At 40.7% G+C, this 18,642-nt stretch overlaps 1 protein-coding gene across 3 annotated transcripts in view; it reads left to right on the top strand.

The window, feature by feature from the left end:
* Mct1 (Monocarboxylate transporter 1) overlaps positions 1-18,642 on the top strand; it is a 255,551-nt gene that overhangs the window by 22,428 nt on the left and 214,481 nt on the right. Inside the window, exon 1 of one of the 3 annotated variants that reach the window (XM_083118284.1) lies at positions 6,538-6,800. The exons of the other annotated variants lie outside the window; for them this stretch is intronic. The gene's annotated coding sequence lies outside the window, so the exon portion shown is untranslated. Of the gene's footprint in view, positions 1-6,537; positions 6,801-18,642 lie in introns of those variants that run through there. 3 annotated transcript variants of the gene reach the window in all.

Genomic DNA, 18,642 nt, shown 5'->3' with positions numbered 1-18,642 from the left:
TGAGTCACGCAGTCCGTGCATTGGTTGGCGTTTTGCCGTGTTTCTCCAAGCTCACGCAAACTGTGCGTCATCGCATGCCGAAATTGACACATACATACTTCCATTTTTACTCGATTTTTCCCCTTTGCTCACGCACCCTCTAGAGCATAAGAACACCAGCACATGTATTGCAGCCGGACCCTGTGGTCAAGTGGTTTGCACATCGCGCTGCGACGCCAAGGGTCCCGGGTTCGAATCCCGCTCGGGCTTGGTTGTTTGTGAATGTCCATTCATCAATTTCATCATTTCATCACCCATCCCCATCTTCGCAAATTAGCCAAGAGGCACAAAACGCGAAGTAAAATAAACTAAATCAATCAATCAATCAAAACATGTATTGGAAATCGAAGATTGTAGTGGAGTGGTTAGCACAGCTCGCTACGACGCCAGGGGTTCGGGGTTATAATCCCTGCCTGAGTATGACGTTCTTGGTAAGTGTCCCTTGATCAATTTAATCACATCATCATTCATCGTCGCGATTAGCCAAAAGTGGATTCAATGCAACGTTAAATAACAGAAAGCGAATCAAATCAAGATTTTTAGATTCTATTGATTGATTTGTTGTTTTAAGTCCACTTTATGCACAGAAAGACTAATCGGGACTGGACCTACAGTTTGAAATGGAATCCGAAATCATTATGGGCCTCTACCGGGTATCGAACCCTGGACTCCTTGATTACAAGGCAACGACGTTACCACTACGCCATCGGGGAGGCCCTAGAGAAGAGCTATTTGGACGAACTCTACATAAAATAGTAAATACTTCATGCAGAACTTGCACTTTGTTAATACATCTATGTGAACACAAGCATATACGTAGATATAGATCGAAACGCCCTGGAACTTTTTATAGATCAGAAAGTTTATTTGGTGCAGCGCCCAGCACAAGTCGTCTATAGTCTGTTGCCGTTGTTGACAAACGTATATTTCGTGTAAGTATAGTGATGATAATGTTGCAAATAATATCAATGAGCTATTCAAGCCCTTGGAAGGCAAATTCTTTAACTTTTAACTATCTGAAATACATATCTGCTCACTGTGTCTTAGGCCGTGTCCGGATTGGCAGGCGCTCCGTCCCGTCCTCTCCCGTTGCTATCGTGTGCCGTCGAAGTCGTCCGAATCTACATGTCCCTTTGCAGTATGGTTGTCACTTTTCCCGCCAGGTGTCAGGCCGAACGTCACTCACCGCGCTCTGGTGCACAGTGCTGAAGCAGAAGGCAGACGCCAACCACACATTACAATGATTTCCACCTATTTACCACTCATATTAAAAAAATGTGGTATATGATTTCTTCTTTTACAATTTTTCTACATTCAGTGTTATGGATAAAATGTCCAAGGATCACTGCGTTTTACATTGTCTATTCATTAAAAGTTGTCTCCGCAAAGCGGAAGTTTCAATATGGCTGCCAAGCGTGGGTCACAGCGAGTTCAAGCGTGCACCTGTCGCACCTTAGCATCTCTCCCCTCCGACTCCACGTCTGCCGCTAATTCGGACAACGGAGGTAGGCTGAGTCTCCGGTTGTAACGGTGGTCTAGGTGACATCTTCTGCCGATTCGGACGCGGCCTTACACACCTGTCTTCCTCTCTCCTCCGCTGTGAATCTAGTAACCAAGTGTTCAGTTCAAATTCCCCTCGCAAAGGGAAGGGCGAGCTCTGGCTGGCGGAGAACAATGCACTTGCTTTCTCTAGCGTTCCTGTCGATGGATTAAAGGAATCACGATGGTTGCCACGGTTCCTCAGTAGACGACTGACCACCGAGTGGCGGGAGCGGTACCAGGATAAGCCTTCTGAGGAACATTGCCAGGTGGGGAGAATGTGACCCTCTTCTTTAAAAATCGCTTCCTCGTAGTACACAGCTGTAAACTGTATTCCTGCAGACTAACGAGGCTCTGGCGTCTGGACTTGCAGCAGTACCATTGTGTGGCGTCCTGTGATTTTGTCCTATATGTGTTGAGTGTCCATTTCCAGCTTTTAAACTGGGTAAGGAGTCCTTAGATTTGGATTGGATTGGATTGATTTGGTGTTTAAGTCCACTTTATGCACAGTAAGGCTAATCGGGACTGGACCCACAGTTTAAAGTGGGATCCGAACCAGTATGTGCCTCCAAGGCAACGACGCTACCACTGCGCCATCGGGGAGGCCCTAAGGAGTCATTAGAGACGTGCTAATTTTAGTTATGGCAAAGGGGCGTGACTCTGTTTAAAGCGACGGATGCAAATGGGCAAAGTGATGACGCACGCACAAATTTAAGCAGTCAAGTCCTGTTTGAGGATATTTTTCTGCATTCTGATTTATATCGGAATTTTTCTTGCTTGACGTCGCTTTTCTACTTCCAAGCAAATCACGACGATGAGGATGAATTGATGAAGCTACGCTCACAAAGGAATGCATATCTCTACGCCAGGACACGTACCTGGTTCCCGGGTTCGAATCCCGGCCTGAAAATGGGTGTTTTTTGTGAGTGTCCCTTCATCAATTTCATCACTCATCCTTATCTTTGCGATTAGCCAAAAGTGGCAGAAAGGGGCGTAAAATAACCTAATTAAATCGATGAACCAAACGAACCTGGGCCCTAGGCGAGAGATTGCGATTGGACCAAGAGGGGCGGGAGGGGAATGACCACTCATCAATCCATTCCTCGCCGGGCACGCCACAGGTTGTTCGAAACTTTCTCACACATACACAGTAACGATTTGAGCCCTAGCTGCAGAGGGGGAGGTTTCTGGAAGAGGAGGTGTGTGGTTGCCCAAGGCGCCGAACGTGTTCGGAAAGAGAAATCGTCGCGGCGCCCCATGAAAGTATTGGTGCACTATTAAATTAGCATTATTGTTGGTTTGCAAAGAAACAAATCTAGTCAGGTCGTTAGTTCTTCCGTACTTGTCGATAGTTCTGACAAACATTTTTTTTTAGCTCCGGAAATACATTGGAAATTATTAAATAAATTAATGGGTCAGGCCAATTTCACACTGTCCCGACCCATTTTCTGTTTCGAACCGAAAACTATCAAGATCGGTTGATTTTTGTTAGTTCCCATGTATCTAATTTATTAGCTGAATAAATAATGGAGAGATTTTGTAAATTTCCCCACAAGGAATGAATTTTGTGAAAACTCACGGGAAGCAACCGATCTAGATTAGGGATGGCCAGATCCGGATACTCGCGAATCCGAAATCCGGATCCGGTTGGTTCCGTATCCTTAGGATCCAGATCCAAAAATTTTTCGGATCCGGATCCTAAAATCTTTCGGATCCGGATCCGTTTGCCCATCCCACATGAGCGCTCCGTTTTTATTCAGATTCTTCCCCCAACCCGTGTGCAAGTTGACAACATTTGTATTTTTTTGGAGAGCTTATGAAACGAGGAAGTTTTATCCGTAATTTTTACGCTAAGTATGTTACCATTTTTTGAGTAATCCTCTTCGATTTAAACGATTTAAAAAAAAACACCTATTTCTTCCATTGGGCCCCTATAGCCTACACCTGCCAAGTTTCATGGAAATCGGAGGGGGAATAAGTGAATACATCTTTTAGCCGGAGAAACAAGAAATCACAAATAAATTATTTAACTCCCGAGATAATTTATTATTCTGCTATAGATTTAGAAAAGTACATGGCTGATATTCTATATTTTCGCACAAATTCTATAAAAGGTTGTGTATTGCTTCGATACAATTTGAAAGATTTTAAGTATTGAGGAATAGGCTTGAATTTGATTTTTTTTATTTGAATTTAAAAAATTTGGGTGCGTCAGCACTGAGGCTCTTTTTACCCGTCACACTATGCGGGGTCCAGCCCCTTATCGTAACAAAAGTAAAAGCGTGTCTGAAAACTAAAATTTCCTTACCTTGGTTAAAAGCCGAGGCTAAAAAGGGCGCTCAGCACAAATAAGGACAAAACACAAGAAGACACAGAATTATACTGGCCATGGGGCCAGTCGCCAGAGCCTCGTTAGTCTGCAGTCCAGGGTGTACTACATGGAAGTGAGGTTGACTATTGGGTGCACTACTTGGAAGGAGCACCCCTTACACCCCAAATAGGCTTGAAAAAAAGTGAAAGCGGATAGGGTGATGTGAAGATAGGGGGGGGGGGCTAGGCAGGCACTTGATTGTTTGAATTCATGTTCTAATTCCACTTTATGCACAGAAGGCCTAATCGGGACTGGACTTACTCTTACAGTTTAAACTGAGATCCGAACCACTCTGCAATGTGCCTCCACCAATTTAGGTGTGTAAAAATGTGTAATTAGGTCAACAGGATATAATTGAAAAATATATCAGTTATTATTATAATGTTTGAAGGTATATCTAATATGCCGTATTTATGCATGTATAAGCTGCACATTTTTACCCACAATGGGACGGAAAAATGGGGCGCCGTATATATATTAAACAAGACTAAACTTCGTACCTATTTTTATAGTGGAACCACAAGCAAACAAAGCCTGCGCAGACTCGCGACTCCTGTGCATCGTACTCCCGCGTGGAGGGGAGGGGCAGAGTGGAGCATGCTTCCTTATGGCCCGAGCTGAACGGAAGAAGGGTCAGGTGCGCGGAGACTTTTCGCCGAAGGTTCTTTTGTTTGTGTTCGCTCTATAAAACCATTTATTCTTAATTAACACTAAATTGTAAAATCGACCATGCCTTTGTGTATTAAAAATACTGATTCATAACTTTATTGTACATAACAAACTGCTTGTAACTTAAATTTCGAGGTTTTCGCTGAGGCTCGATCCATACTCCATTGATCAGTCAACTGAAGTGATTGATTGACTTAGTTTATTCAACATCGGATTTCTGCCACTTTTGGCTAATCCCGTGACGAATGAAAAAATAATTCTAACCACCTCTTCAACCCCTATGTTCCATACAGTACCCGGATCTTGGCATAGACGAGATAAGGAATTAGCTAGTTGTTATATTTCTCAATACATCTGTTTTTGATCTCATCTCGTCTCAGCGCAATTTAAAAGGAAACAAACCAAAAGAAAGAAAAACAACTAATTTTTCCTAATGTTACTCTCTCAAAACAATGGTTCGGCCCAGTGATGCAACCACCGGGGGAGTAGGGGCATTGCCCCCCAACCTTGGAGTGAAATAAGTGTTAGGTGGGGACAAGCATTGACGGCCAAGGGTACCTGCAGGAGGCAATTACTGCCTCAAATTTCAAATTTTATGGTAATTAAAAATACTTTTCGTAAAATTTTCTTGCTCGCTTCGCTCGCAATTCCTTGGTTTTATCAAATTTAAAACTGTAGCTACGGGGCGGTGGGAGTCGGCCCTGGGCGCCCCGTGAAATTATTTGCGCCATATTAAATCAATATTGATTTCAGTCTGCAAAAAAAAAATTGAATCTAAAAGTTTTCTTCCACGTTTGGCTCGCAATATATGTTTGTTTTCTCTAATGCATTGTAAATTACCAGAGAGGGACAGAACTGAAATTAATTGATTTTTTCTTAAATGCATGAACAATTGTTTTGAGGAGAGGGAGTGTGCACATTTGTGTAATTTTTGCTGTTGGTTTATTATGAGGTGGATGAATTGATTGTGTAATGTATTTAAATAATATATGTTGTGTGTATATATATATATTAAAGAAACCTTGAATACGTACACAATTTAGTATTGGCACGTTGCATATGTATTTTCTTATTTTACGTCGCTCCATGTTGCATATGTGCGAAACGTATACTATCGTGCATGGAAGTTATACATGTTAATTAAAAATAATAATTATATTCGGAATGCATGTATCAAACATTTTCTGTCTTTCAAAAATAGTTTGTGTGATTATTTTCCATTATTAATGTGAAATTGAACGTGTTGAAAAAATAATCCAAATCGTTTCTTCGAATACAAATGCTTTAGCACCGACTTCTACCCCTTTTTTTGCGTAATTTACGAGGATAATAACGTCTTTGATACTACTACTACTAATAATAATAATAACAATAACAATATAATAATATAAATAATCATCATAACAATACTAATAAAATAATAATATAATAATAATTATTATTACCATTATTATTATTATTATTATTGACACGGTTATCCTGGTACTTGCCAACCCAGACATTCGTGGTTGCGTCTCTGGTGAGTCCCATACACGTGTAAATACGGTATTTTGAAGAAGGATATTTTTCTTTACTCTACACTGTCTAATTACAAAAGTATTTATTTATCTTTAGATTTTGTTCTTGTGTTTCAAGTTTAGGGAGGTCCGTTATGAAATATTGCTCCTGTATAGACGGAATTTATGAGGAAAAAGACACCAGACAGCGGCAACACTGCGCCAAAATAACATCGAAACCAGGGGAAAAAAAGCCCCTCGCGACCGCCCCTGCGCCTTACACAAATATGGATCCGTCCATCCACTCGCGAGTTTGCAGTTGCCGTGAGCTTTTGTTGCTGCAACCCTACACGCGGGCGGGACCCCACTCCCATGCGCTATCAGGCAAAAATCGATGCCAGGGAAAGAGGGACCAGGTACGGCAGATAGCGCCGCGACGCCTAAACGGAAGGTGCACGTCGCGAGCTTTGCACCCTCTACCGTGCAACCCACCCTCGTGGCACGAGTGATCCTGGCGATGCTTGTCTCCCTGTTGTCTTTCGCCCACCCTTGCTGCAGTGCTCGAGTCGCAAGGTGTCAACGGCGCGTCTTCTTCCATGCTTTGTGCAACGCGAGTGTCCAGGGCAGCTGCTGCAGACATAGGGGACATCCGCTTAGCCTTGACACTGATTCTCGCCTCTAGACAGGTAACGTAACCTTCACGTTATTACCCCACTTTCTCATTTTTCACCGTGTAGCTATGGCAACGTAGCAAAGAAAACATGCCAAGAGTTACATCAGAAAAATGTAGAAGGGATTTTGTGTACAAAAATTCTCAACATTCGCGGTTTCAGTTCATTTCATGCACAGATAGTTTGCCGACGACAAGAAGAGTCTCCCTGATGTGGTACAGTCAACGGCAAAGAAAATGGTAGGCGAATTGTCCACCGCTATTTTCATTCCTTCTTTATTCTACATCCTGTGTTGTTTTAAAGAATGAAACTATGTTGGTTCGAAGCAGGCATTGTTCTCTGCTTATTGACGTCTTTATTTCAATTCATTGTCATCACATTATGTAATACAGACCGAATGAAAATGGTGGTGGACAACTCGTCTACTGTTTCTTTCGCCGTTGGGTGTACTAATAAAGTTGATCCCTTGAAATCAAGGGGTCCCGGGTTCGAAATCCGTTGGAGGAAGGTAGTGGTCCGTACTCCAATTTAAACTGTAGGTATAGCCCCGATTAGACTATCTGTGCATAAAGTGAACTTAAAGGAAAAACTTCATAAAAAACACCAGTTAAAATTCGCTTCCGAACCACTATACTCTGTCCACGGAATATTTGGAGCAAGACAGAAAAGGGGAGGAAATCGAGTGGGCAGAACGAAGCAGTACACGCTGCTGAGAAGGCTGGTAACTGCAGTCGTTCCCCCTCAACGCAATCCCGTTCCTTCTCACGTGTTCATTGGTAGAGCTACTTGCACTTGTTTTCGTTCGCTTGCTCCAGTGATATCCGGGACAGAGTAGATACGCCTCCGCCCGGTATCGAACCCGGGTCCTCTCGATTACAAGGCTACGAAGTTACTGCTAGGCCATCGAGGAAGCTCAATAGGTATTACAATTGCATATTGTACTAATGATGCTACTAAAGGTCAAAATATTGTTTTCGAGAAACTTGGGGACCAAGGTGCGGCAAGGCATTTCTGGAGGGCGCCGCCTGTCCTGACCCAGTGGCGTCGGTATTAAATCATGCGCTCTTCATAATTATTATATTGTTTGGTTTTAATTGTAGTTTGTTACTTTACGTCGCTTTTCTGTCACTTTTGGATAATCACGGAAATAAGGATGAAATTTATTTATTTATTTATTGCAATTTCCAGTACAGCAGAAGCCATTCTAAACCGAAAAGACACAACAGTAAAACAGTACCCTAGTGTTAAAAAGAACACACGAAACAAGATAAAATAAAATAAACAAAATCTAAACATAAGCAAGCCAAGACAGTACCAAGATAAACAGATTACTTTCACAATGCATTACTTATGTACATTTTTTCTAAGTTGGTGATAAAAGACGAATATGAACTGAAAATATCTACTTGGTTTGAGATGATATTGAATTGGTTAGGTAGCCTATGGAATAATGAACGTTGTATGAGTGATAGTCTGGGAGTTGCAGTGTGGAAAGTCTCCTTGCTCCGTGTAGATAAGGCTGAGGGAGAGTTCATTAATGGTCTTATGTAGTAGTTTTATATCTGCAACGTATCTGCAATTGATAAGAACCTCCATATCCAGACAAGGAATCTAAACCGGAAGCTTCGGTCGACGCTTAACGCGCTCGGCCATCGATCCGGCATTTCATTCAAATGAAATGAATTTTAACCAGTGGCGGCAATTAGGGGAGGGGGCATTGCCCCCCACTTGCATACCAAGACTAAGTAGACTGTCCTTGTCCTCTAGTTTTGGCACCCAATCCCCGTTACAGATTTCAACTTTTCTTATTCAACTTTCGCCCGCCGCACACCGGATCCGACACGACGCAACGCGACGGGTCATTTTTGTTGCAAACCGACTCGGGGAACGTTTAACATGGGGCTCTTATGGGCAGTCGCACACCGGACGAAACATTTGACTCGAGTCACGTTGCGACGGTTTGCGACAAAACACTCGGGGAATTCGGTCTCGCAGGAGCACGATGCGACAAAGCGCTCTGCGCATGTGCGAGTTATTTCTTCTCAGCGCAACCAGCATGTGACTCATCACTGTATCGTTTAACAGCACATGTAAATGTAAGTTTGACAGTGCGGTCAAGGTTAACAATAGAGCTTGATACAGAGGAGCTAATAGCTCACTCTCGTAGCTAGATATTTTGACGCCCTAGGCAGGATTGTGGTTTCGTCCCCCCCCCCCCACACCCCTGCACTACCAAGCACCGACATATTATGTGCGTCCTTCTTGATAAGCGTTATTAATTTTTACCATATGGAATGATTCATTTGTTATTTTCACAGTAATATATTCGATTTATTTGCTTTCATATTGCTAGTGTTGTTATTAAAGTTGTAATTTTGGCTGTAGCTTGATTACACGCACTATCGGAAGCGTGTATATAATTATTTTAATGTAAACATTATTATTATTATTATTATTATTATTATTATTATTATTAAACACTTCGGACCCCTTCGAACCCCTTACCCGAAATATATTTCTAGATACGTGCCTGCTGCGAGGGCCTCTACTTTTTTTAGTTAGAAGAGGGACGCAAGCCCGCTTGTACCGTACGGCCTTGTGCCGGAGAGACAACTTAACATATCAGTTGCAGATAAATTCGATACAAATGTCGATTTGTACAAGATCCACATTTTAATTATTGTAACACATCTTATAATACCACTGCATTTTGAGTCTTCAATATAAAATTCTAAGCCAATAATAAAAAGAAAAGTAAAGTGCTCCCCTGTGCATAGCACCACGCCATGAAGGCGTATAGGGGGTGTGGGGGTAACGCCCCACACTTTCTTGATCCGGTCGTGAGTGGGGGTGATGTGATCAGCATCACCCCCCTGACCGCCTTTACCCCCCCAGAGTTTCCCCCCAGGTACCCATGTTATTCGACGCTGGGTGGGCGTCAATAATACCATAGTAAAATCACTTAACCTAACCTATAAGCCAAGTTCCTTGACAGACCCAAAATTAAGAATTGTGCGCTTGCATTTAAGAAATTGTACATGCAGAGCATACAGCTAGTTATGTCTTGAGTAGACAGATGGCGTGGGAATACACAAAACCTGATTCGAGGAGTAAATAGATAAAAATGACAACATGATGGAACTCGGGGACAAGAAAAGGGAAACCGAGAGGTGTTGATTGATTGGTTTTATTATACTTCGCTCTTCTGCCTCTTTTGGCTAATCACGAAAAGAAGCCAGAGGAGAAAGTAAATGGCCGTTCACTTCAGTTCACTCATTTACAGGGATTGTTCTCATCTTTTAATTTGCAACAGTAAATTTCGTTCCCTCCACAATAATGTAGTGAATAACACTGAAATCAAATGCAGAGAGCCTCCCGGATGGCACAGCGGTAGCGCCGTCGCCTTATAATCAAGGAGTCCCGGGTTCGATACCCGGTGGAGGCACATGGTGGTTCGGATCCCACTTTAAACTGTACGTCCAGTCCCGATTAGCTTCACTGTGCATAAAGTGGACTTAAAACACCAACTCAACTCAAATGCAGAGTTAGATTCCTGGAGGAACAAAAGTTTCTTTGATCTCACTGTAACTGTATGTCTGAGCCTCACCGACGGAGGAGTGGTAACATTTTCGCCTTGTGAAGGCACTCGGTTCCAATTAACATATCTGTGCATAAAATAGACTTTTAAACTCGAACTCAAAACTCAAATTGTAGGTCTAGTTGCGATTAGCATATTTGCGCTTAGAAGCAAACAAAAAATGTATATTACGAAGTACAAACTGTTCCTTGACAGCGGCATTGTTCACTGCAGTAATACCTTCGCGAAGGGTAGTATTGAAGAGCTCACTACCTACGGACAACGCCTACTATCCCACCATGGAGGCGAGGGCGGTGGAACTTCCCCGCAAACGAGAAGGGTAGGTGTTACTCTAACAGCTCCTTTTCCTCTCCCCATTTAGTCTGCGAATTAGAGAGCTCGTCAATTCAAGGTGTAGAAGCTATACGGCCTAAAAATATGGCCAAATTAGTCTGATTTTACGCCCCCGTGCTTCCAGTTCTATTGTTTTACTCCTGTACGAACCACATGAACTTCACCATCTCCTGCAGGAATCGAACTCATGAACTGTCGTCTAAATAGCCACAGCGTACCTGTAAGTTTAACGTGAATATTTCAACTTAAACACTTAGCACGGCAAATACAGGGAGGTTATTTCAGTCGTTCACCGCCAGAGTGACGGCCGTTCGGCGGGCTCTTCATGCAACAGGTCCCGGCAAATTGCGTTCATGAAGTCCATAACAGAAACCGCTTGTTTTGTAATGTTTCCACTTTTCACAAATACAGTTACAATTACAATTGAAATAAGCACGTACCTTGTCGCAAGGATGCTGGAAAAGGTGTCCTCCCAAATACAAATATTTCTGGCACCTTATTTCTGACATATAATCTTACATTAGACATCGCTACTTTATCGTCATTTGACAGAAATGGAAGACAGCATCCCGGCGCATAAAGCAAACCGAAAGCGTAAAATGATATTTAAAAGTAATAATAATGATCACTAACCTCCTGTGTTATAAGAGATGTTGAAAATGACCTCCTTCAACAGCAATACAACACGTTTCTTAGGTTCAAGAGATCCTGTCTCTCGTAATTCGCTGAACACTTTTCTGCAAGAATTCGTTTTCACTTAATTATCGTACATAAAAACTCTCTGTTCAAGACTATATTTGTTTAACGGCATAAGTAATGAATGAATAACAATTAACACACAATAAAGCACTGGCCATGAGTAGCACATTATAATAACACGGTATAAACAACACGCGTACTGATAAACGCAAACAGAACGTACACTGACTAAGTCTGGTAGCCGACAGTGTTGCTAACCATTTTTCGGGAATGTCCCTACAGACGTAGTCAAAATGTCCCTACAACTGACCAAATGTCCCTACGCCAAGTAAAGTGACTAAAAAAAAACAACACCTCATGAGCATGGAAAACAGAAGATAAAATACACACATTTACTTACCAAATCTTTCTGCTCGGTGCTTTCACAATTAATGAAGGAGCCACTTTACAATACATGACCCCTCCCGGATTTTTGTAATATTTGGCATACTCATTAATTGAGGCCTCTTAATCACGAATTTGAAGTTAAAATTTGGGGGTCACGTGTAGAAATTGCAAAATAAATGAAATTGAGTGGTCCGCGATCGGCGTGATTGCTCATTATTTACCGGAAGATTTTGTGTTTCCAATACTTAAAAAACGAAATATACATTCCTGATATTACTACGACCCCAAATTTTAACTGTGTTTGCCTATCCTAACCTAACCTAACCGTACCTGAATGGTTCGTGGGGCTATCCGTCAATGGTTTGTAGGGCTAACCGTGCATGTTTTTTTCGAGCCCAAATTTTAACTATGTTTGCCTTGCCTAACCTAACTTAACCTAACCTTACCGAGAATGGTCAGTGGGGCTATTCCTGAATGGTTTTGCGGTAATTGTGATTACGAACCGATAAAAAAATCTTATTTTCGTAGCACTTTAACGGCAAACGTTCATCATCGAAGACGCCATTTTCGTATCCTGCAATTTTGTGATTGATGTACTGTTGCCTAATTTACCTGTAATCAAATCAGTTCTTCTACATCGTGATTGTCGCTGTCACATGTAAGCATGTTCTTTGGGCAATATACTGAAATCCATAAGTTTATTAATTAGCCCACTCCACCTAACAATCTGTGCAACATTAACAATCTTTTTACTGTTCTCTTCCGCCATTCTTACACAATCCATACTCTCCAAGTATGAAATCAACAGTGTGGCAACGCTGTAGACAGCGTAACTAATTGTAATTTGTTCATATCAACAAATATGGCTGCCATACTTGTATACGGAGAATCATTGCGAGAATTGAAATGCTTATTTTACAACTTCTACAGTTAATGAACAATTTTTTCACCTCACTCCAACATGTTAACTTGAGATAAATCATCACGACTAATTATTTCGTGAGTATAAGACGTAGCATAGAAATTACAGAAGGGTCCGTTATTGTAAATTCTTGTCTTAATGAATAATAGGGGTGTGCTGGACAGAATTTTTTGGGTCGGGACGGGATCGGGACGGTAATGTTTTTTAAAATCCCGACATTCGGGACTGAAAAATTTGCAATTTCCCGACCAAGTCGGAAAATTTTCGGGACGGGAAATGTTCGAAATTTCCCGAAGCACTGGAAATCTCGAATTCTACAAGTCATTTTCACTTAAGTGATTGTTTTTGCATTTCCAAAATAAAAACTTACAATTTTCGATAAATTCCAGAAACTTACAATGCAGAAAACGCCGAGAATTAACGACTTCTTAAAGTGACCATTCGGTATTTCCCGACTATTCGGGATCCCGAAAAGTCGGGAAGTCATTTCCCGAAGTCGGGATTGGGACAGGATTTTTTTCCCGATCCCGGTCCTGACCTTTCGGGATCCCGCACACCCCTAATGAATAACGTTGAGTCGTTTACTGTTGATTATTTTATTTGAAGTCATACATGTTGCTGCTGTGAAGAGATAGATGTTGGTTGGTGATATATGCTGTATTTCCTGCAGTCTTTAACAATTTTGGTCCCATTTTATTTCCCTTTTTTGTTTTTGTATCACTTAACATTGAAAATATTCTTTTCGTTTCCGTGTTAGAATGTGGCAATGTTAGCACTATTTTCGCGAGAGTGGAAATGTTTTCAAAAAAGAACTTGCCTTGAAAGTTTTTTGTAACCGATAACATGTTCCAAAATTCTGATGGAGATTTGTTAGTTAGTTCTTTTTTCTCCTCCTCGCTAAAGTATCCAGATAAACTAATTCATAAAATGTCATTTTTCAAGATTTAAAAAAGTACCTACGTTTTCTCTCATTTGGCAAATTCTGTCCCTACGTCCCTACGCGGGCGAAATTTAGTGAAAAGTCCCTATGCGTAGGGACATGTCCCTACGGCTGGCATCACTGCCGACACGTGCAGTATGAAGCACCCTCTCGCGGCTGACAACTCCCCCAACCCCCGATAAGCTGCCGGCGCTGTCGCGGCAACTGAGGATAAAGTAGCGATGTCTAATCTAAGATTAGATGTCAGAAATAAGGTGCCAGAAATATTTGTATTTGGGAGGGCACCTTTTCCAGCATCCTTGCGACAAGTTACGTGCTTATTTCAATTGTAATTGTAACTGTAATTGTGAAAAGTGGAAACATTAGAAAACAAGCGGTTTCTGTTACGGACTTCCTGTAATGCAATTTGCCGGGACCTGTTGCATGAAGAGTCCGCCGAACGGCCGTCACTCTGGCGGTGAACGACTGAAATAACCTCATCGTGGCTAGACTGCACAATCGACCCTTGTGTTTTACCATTTCGGCGTAAAAGAAAAATATGTTCACTCCTAGTACTTAATTTGTGCATCGATTTGGAATTGTGCATTTTTCAATTAGAAGTTCTTGTTCTGTGAAATAATATAAACTTTCTTACATTACTTACCATAGGAGCTTTCCTTTATCGAAATCCATGATCGAAATGCACAGTATTGCCAGGTCGAACTTTGGTTTTTAATCTGGTTTGTTTGCGAATTTCCACTAGGATTCAACTTTCTTTATTTCGTTTCTTCATCGATATTTATGATTTTCATTTTATTTTTGGATATTGAGGTTTCTATTTTTTTGTAGCTGTAAATTATTTTCGTTATTTTAAATTGTTTTACTTCAATTGTTTTGGGAAATAAGTGGTTTTTGGTGATTTTATTGTTCAAAGTTTTTCTAGCGTCGTGCGATAAGGGAGACCATAACTTCACTTGTCTCCCTTATCGCACAAAGTAAGGACATTCTTGAATTGTGACGTCACTCGAGGAATGCCTACGTTGTTAGGTTTGGTTCTCTTAGCATAAATACACTGTAAATGTATTATTTGTGCTAAGATAAGTAAACCCAACAAGCCTAAAATAACAAATTATACATGTAGCCTTACATCTGCACGTAAATTAGGCTCATTATGTTTAATTTATAATGGAGGTTCTTCAAACTTAATACTACTTTTTTCCACTTCCAATTGTTTCCTCACCTTAAATCCTAATTTCTGGAATCCTAGATTCATACCCTTTCCAACGATGTATGATACATATTTATATTAAGAAGGGTCGATTCGACATCCTTACTAACTATTTAATAATAACATAATTACAGCCTGCTCTTAATTTAGTAGGTTCTTAATTATACAAGCATTGGTATATTGGTATGTCAGCTCAAACGCGATACAAACTAGTAGCCATAATTAAGAATGAAAGCTATCGGTGGAAGGAAACTCAATTCTATGTATGAAAGAGCAAAAGCTTAAAGACTAGACGTACGTATATTATCTTGCACCTGTCACAGTTTAATCATAAACGTACCACCACTTACATGTTAGCCGTTCCTGGGGTAGAATTAAAATCAAATCAAATAAGGTTGCTTTACCAGAAAGCAGAATGGAAATCTTTCCCCTCTATCGCGGTGGGTTGTGAATTAATTGTGGTTCCATAGATACTGTTACGTATTATTGAACATTTGAATATTGTTGCTAACCAATAATCTAAAAATAGCATGGGTAGCTATATCAAACTTTTTCTTTTGGAAAAATGTTTTTGGTGAAGGATCTAGATATCTGCATAGTACTTACACTCGCTTTAGGGGGAGATGGAGATACTCTTTATCGTGTTTGGAATATATGAAACAAAAGCGCTTAATTACAACTACCTTCTCACATGCACTCTTCTCTATCTTTGAAAGTATATCTATAATCGTTTGGAAGGCAAAACAGAATTTTGATACGGCAAAAGCAAGTCTATGGAGATAGAAATGCAAAAACCGAAAGGGTGGAATACTTTCAAATGAACATGGATATACAAGAACTAAACAGAACGGTAAGAATGTTTGTTATTGAAAAAGTCAATATATGAAACTTAGCTAAGTTTATCCTTAGATTTAAGCGCTCAAAAACCACCATGCACATCAACATTACAGTAAGAGTGTACATAGAATGAACTTTAATAATTTATATTATAATCTGCCGAATAATACGTATGTATGTACGTATGTATGTCTCTTTTCCTTTGTTTGGTAAGAATGCAAAGGCCACTGGATAGATGTTTGTTTCACTCTTTGAGCTTCCAAAGCCTGCATGGATCGTGTATATTTGAGAAAATTGCTTGCTACAGATTTTAAAGGTCCCATCACCATCACTCTACCGTAACAATGGAGATGCAGGAGATAGGCTAGTTGCTGTTGAATTCCAGGAGGAAGTCAGGAGTACGTATAAAGGGTGAAAAGAAGATTGCCAAAATGTAAACAAGGAGAAACAGCCACGAAGACGACTGAACTTACGAACTTTCTAATACCGACCCAGAACAAATTAGTAAGCACAAGATGTGGACATGTTGTCTATTCGTCCGCCCGTCCATCTTGGCTCCGAATTCTCTACACTGTTCATCACGCTGGTATTCGTTTGTGTTCCAGTTCCGGTGCATTGCGTACGACTCCAGTCGCGGGTCTGTATGTCGAGGCATCGGAGCCGTCGCTGTCTCTATGCAGGCAGCAACTTATCCTGAATTACCACCTCCATCTTCGCTCGATGCCCTCGCATCCCTCGTTTCAGACAGTCTTCGATGAGAGACGGACGGCTACATCTCGTGCCACAAGACCGTTCGGTGTTCGTGCAGACGATATATTGTCAGCACTAGGTGTTGACAGTGATCTTCCTGGCGTCTCTCCACTCCTACCGCCTCTCTAAACTTGGGATTTCCTGCACTTTTAATTGACATGTCCTTAACTTCCCTCGCAAAGGCGGAAGCACCAATGATCCAATACCAGCAGAGGTTTTTAGAGTTTCGCGCGCAGTACCGCAATTTTAACGTGTTTTATACGAATGGGTCTAAGACAGTTGAATCAGTTGGTTGCGCCTTCGTCCTAGACTCTCAAAAGTTCCAGTTACTCGCTACATCCTGCTTGTTCCATTGTTACGGTAGAGTTGTACGCCATCCTCAAGACTCTGGACTTTGCTGACGTCAATATTCTGAAGAAAGTCCTCGTCTACAGTGATTCGACCAGCGTGCTGCAGACTCTGGAATCGCCGATTTCCCGGCATGCAGTAGTGCAACGCATCTTCCGACGGTTCGTGTCCTTATCTGCCAGTGCAAAAGCCCGCTTCTGCTTGGTTCCTAGTCACGTGGGCATCAAGAGAAACGAAGCTGCAGATCAAAGAGAATAAGATTAGGGGAGAGAAATAACTCCCTATCCCTACAATGGAAACATTTTAGCAGACGGCTTGAGATGACGTCAGAAATTTTGAAACAAACTGGCCAATGAGGAACAGGCAGGTGGACTGGTGCTGCCGCCGCCGTCTAGGTACCGAACTACGTTGGTTGCCATAGCAACGCAGCAAGCACGCTATATGCAGACGTATTTCAGATTCAACACTACAGTCAATTGGATATTGAATTTAGTAGTTTCGTGTTGCGCAAAACATTAAAGGACTGAAATATGTTGTTCGATTATTAAAATCAATTAATTGTCTATACTTTAAGAAGGATATACTTATCTATTTTGATAATAGTTATCACTAGGGCTAGGATCATTTTCATGACAGCATATTTTTTTAGGGTAAGGGTGATATGTTCCCTAAACATGTAGACATTCAAATTATGAAGAAACTAATTAAATTAAGGTGCTTTTTAAGGTCATATTTGGCCATTTCTACGTGATAAACATATTTTGATGAATTTTCGGTCATATTCAGCATATTTTTACATTTTCAACAAATATAGTCATTTTTGAAGTGGATTCGCTTTTACTCCCATTTTCACTCGAGTTTTTTTCCACTGTAGTAAGATCTTTTGCATTTTTCTTTGAAAATTTAGAGAAAGTATTCATTGTGTATTGCAACTCAGGGCCCATAAAGTGAACTAAAATTAGTACATATGTGCAAAGATGTCTGCATTTAGATGTTGATGTTTGAAACAGTCCAGTTATAAGGGCATATTTTGGGTCATAAGAGCATATTTTATTTTTTATATTTTGGTGATTTTTAGGTCATAAAAATCCTAGCCCTAGTTATCACTATGATATGAGTAAATTAATTTGTACCCATGAGATCAGTTTTATTATGTATTTTTTTTGTTGCTCCCCGAAAAATTGTCTTTTCATAATTTTAGGCACAATTTCGGGCACTTCATGCAGCTGCAATAAAATTGTAAACCTATATAAATTCAAAGTCGAGAATGTTCTTGAGAGTGGGGAAAAAGCACAATTAGTGCATGAAACCATGCTCTCCTATCGCTCCTACAAACTAAAACCAGTATTTCCTTATTTATTTGTTTAACAGTAGAAAAGCACAAGTAAATAAACAAATAAAACATATAAATGACAACCATTCAGTACATAGGAGGATTGTCCAAAATGCAGCCTGAGAGTTGCTTCTGGCTTGCTAAAGTTTCTTTAGTACTTATGAAACCTCATTATTTTTATTCTGAGGTATTATCTTCGCTGAAAGTAAAATGCAATGAGACCTGCAACCAACTGTTCCATTGGCCTCATTGGCAGTACGCATGAAAATCTTGAAGTACCCTGGTGTATACAGGGGGAAAAAGGGTTGTTTCTTCACAGTTGTAAATATTTTTTAAAGTAATAATAGTATGCACAATGTCTTCAAGACACTGAAAATTGCAGTGGCAAAATGTCCATTTTTGGTAACAAGAAATGGAAATTTTTAGCCTGCTACTCATCCTATATGAAGAAAATCTAGTACTCTGGATAATTAATTTGAGCTATAATCATAATTCAGATAGTT

Source organism: Lepisma saccharinum, chromosome 3, assembly GCF_977018435.1.
Source record: "Lepisma saccharinum chromosome 3, izLepSacc3.1, whole genome shotgun sequence".
In the NCBI taxonomy this organism is placed as follows: domain Eukaryota; kingdom Metazoa; phylum Arthropoda; class Insecta; order Zygentoma; family Lepismatidae; genus Lepisma; species Lepisma saccharinum.
This window is presented reverse-complemented; position numbering and strand designations above follow the sequence as displayed.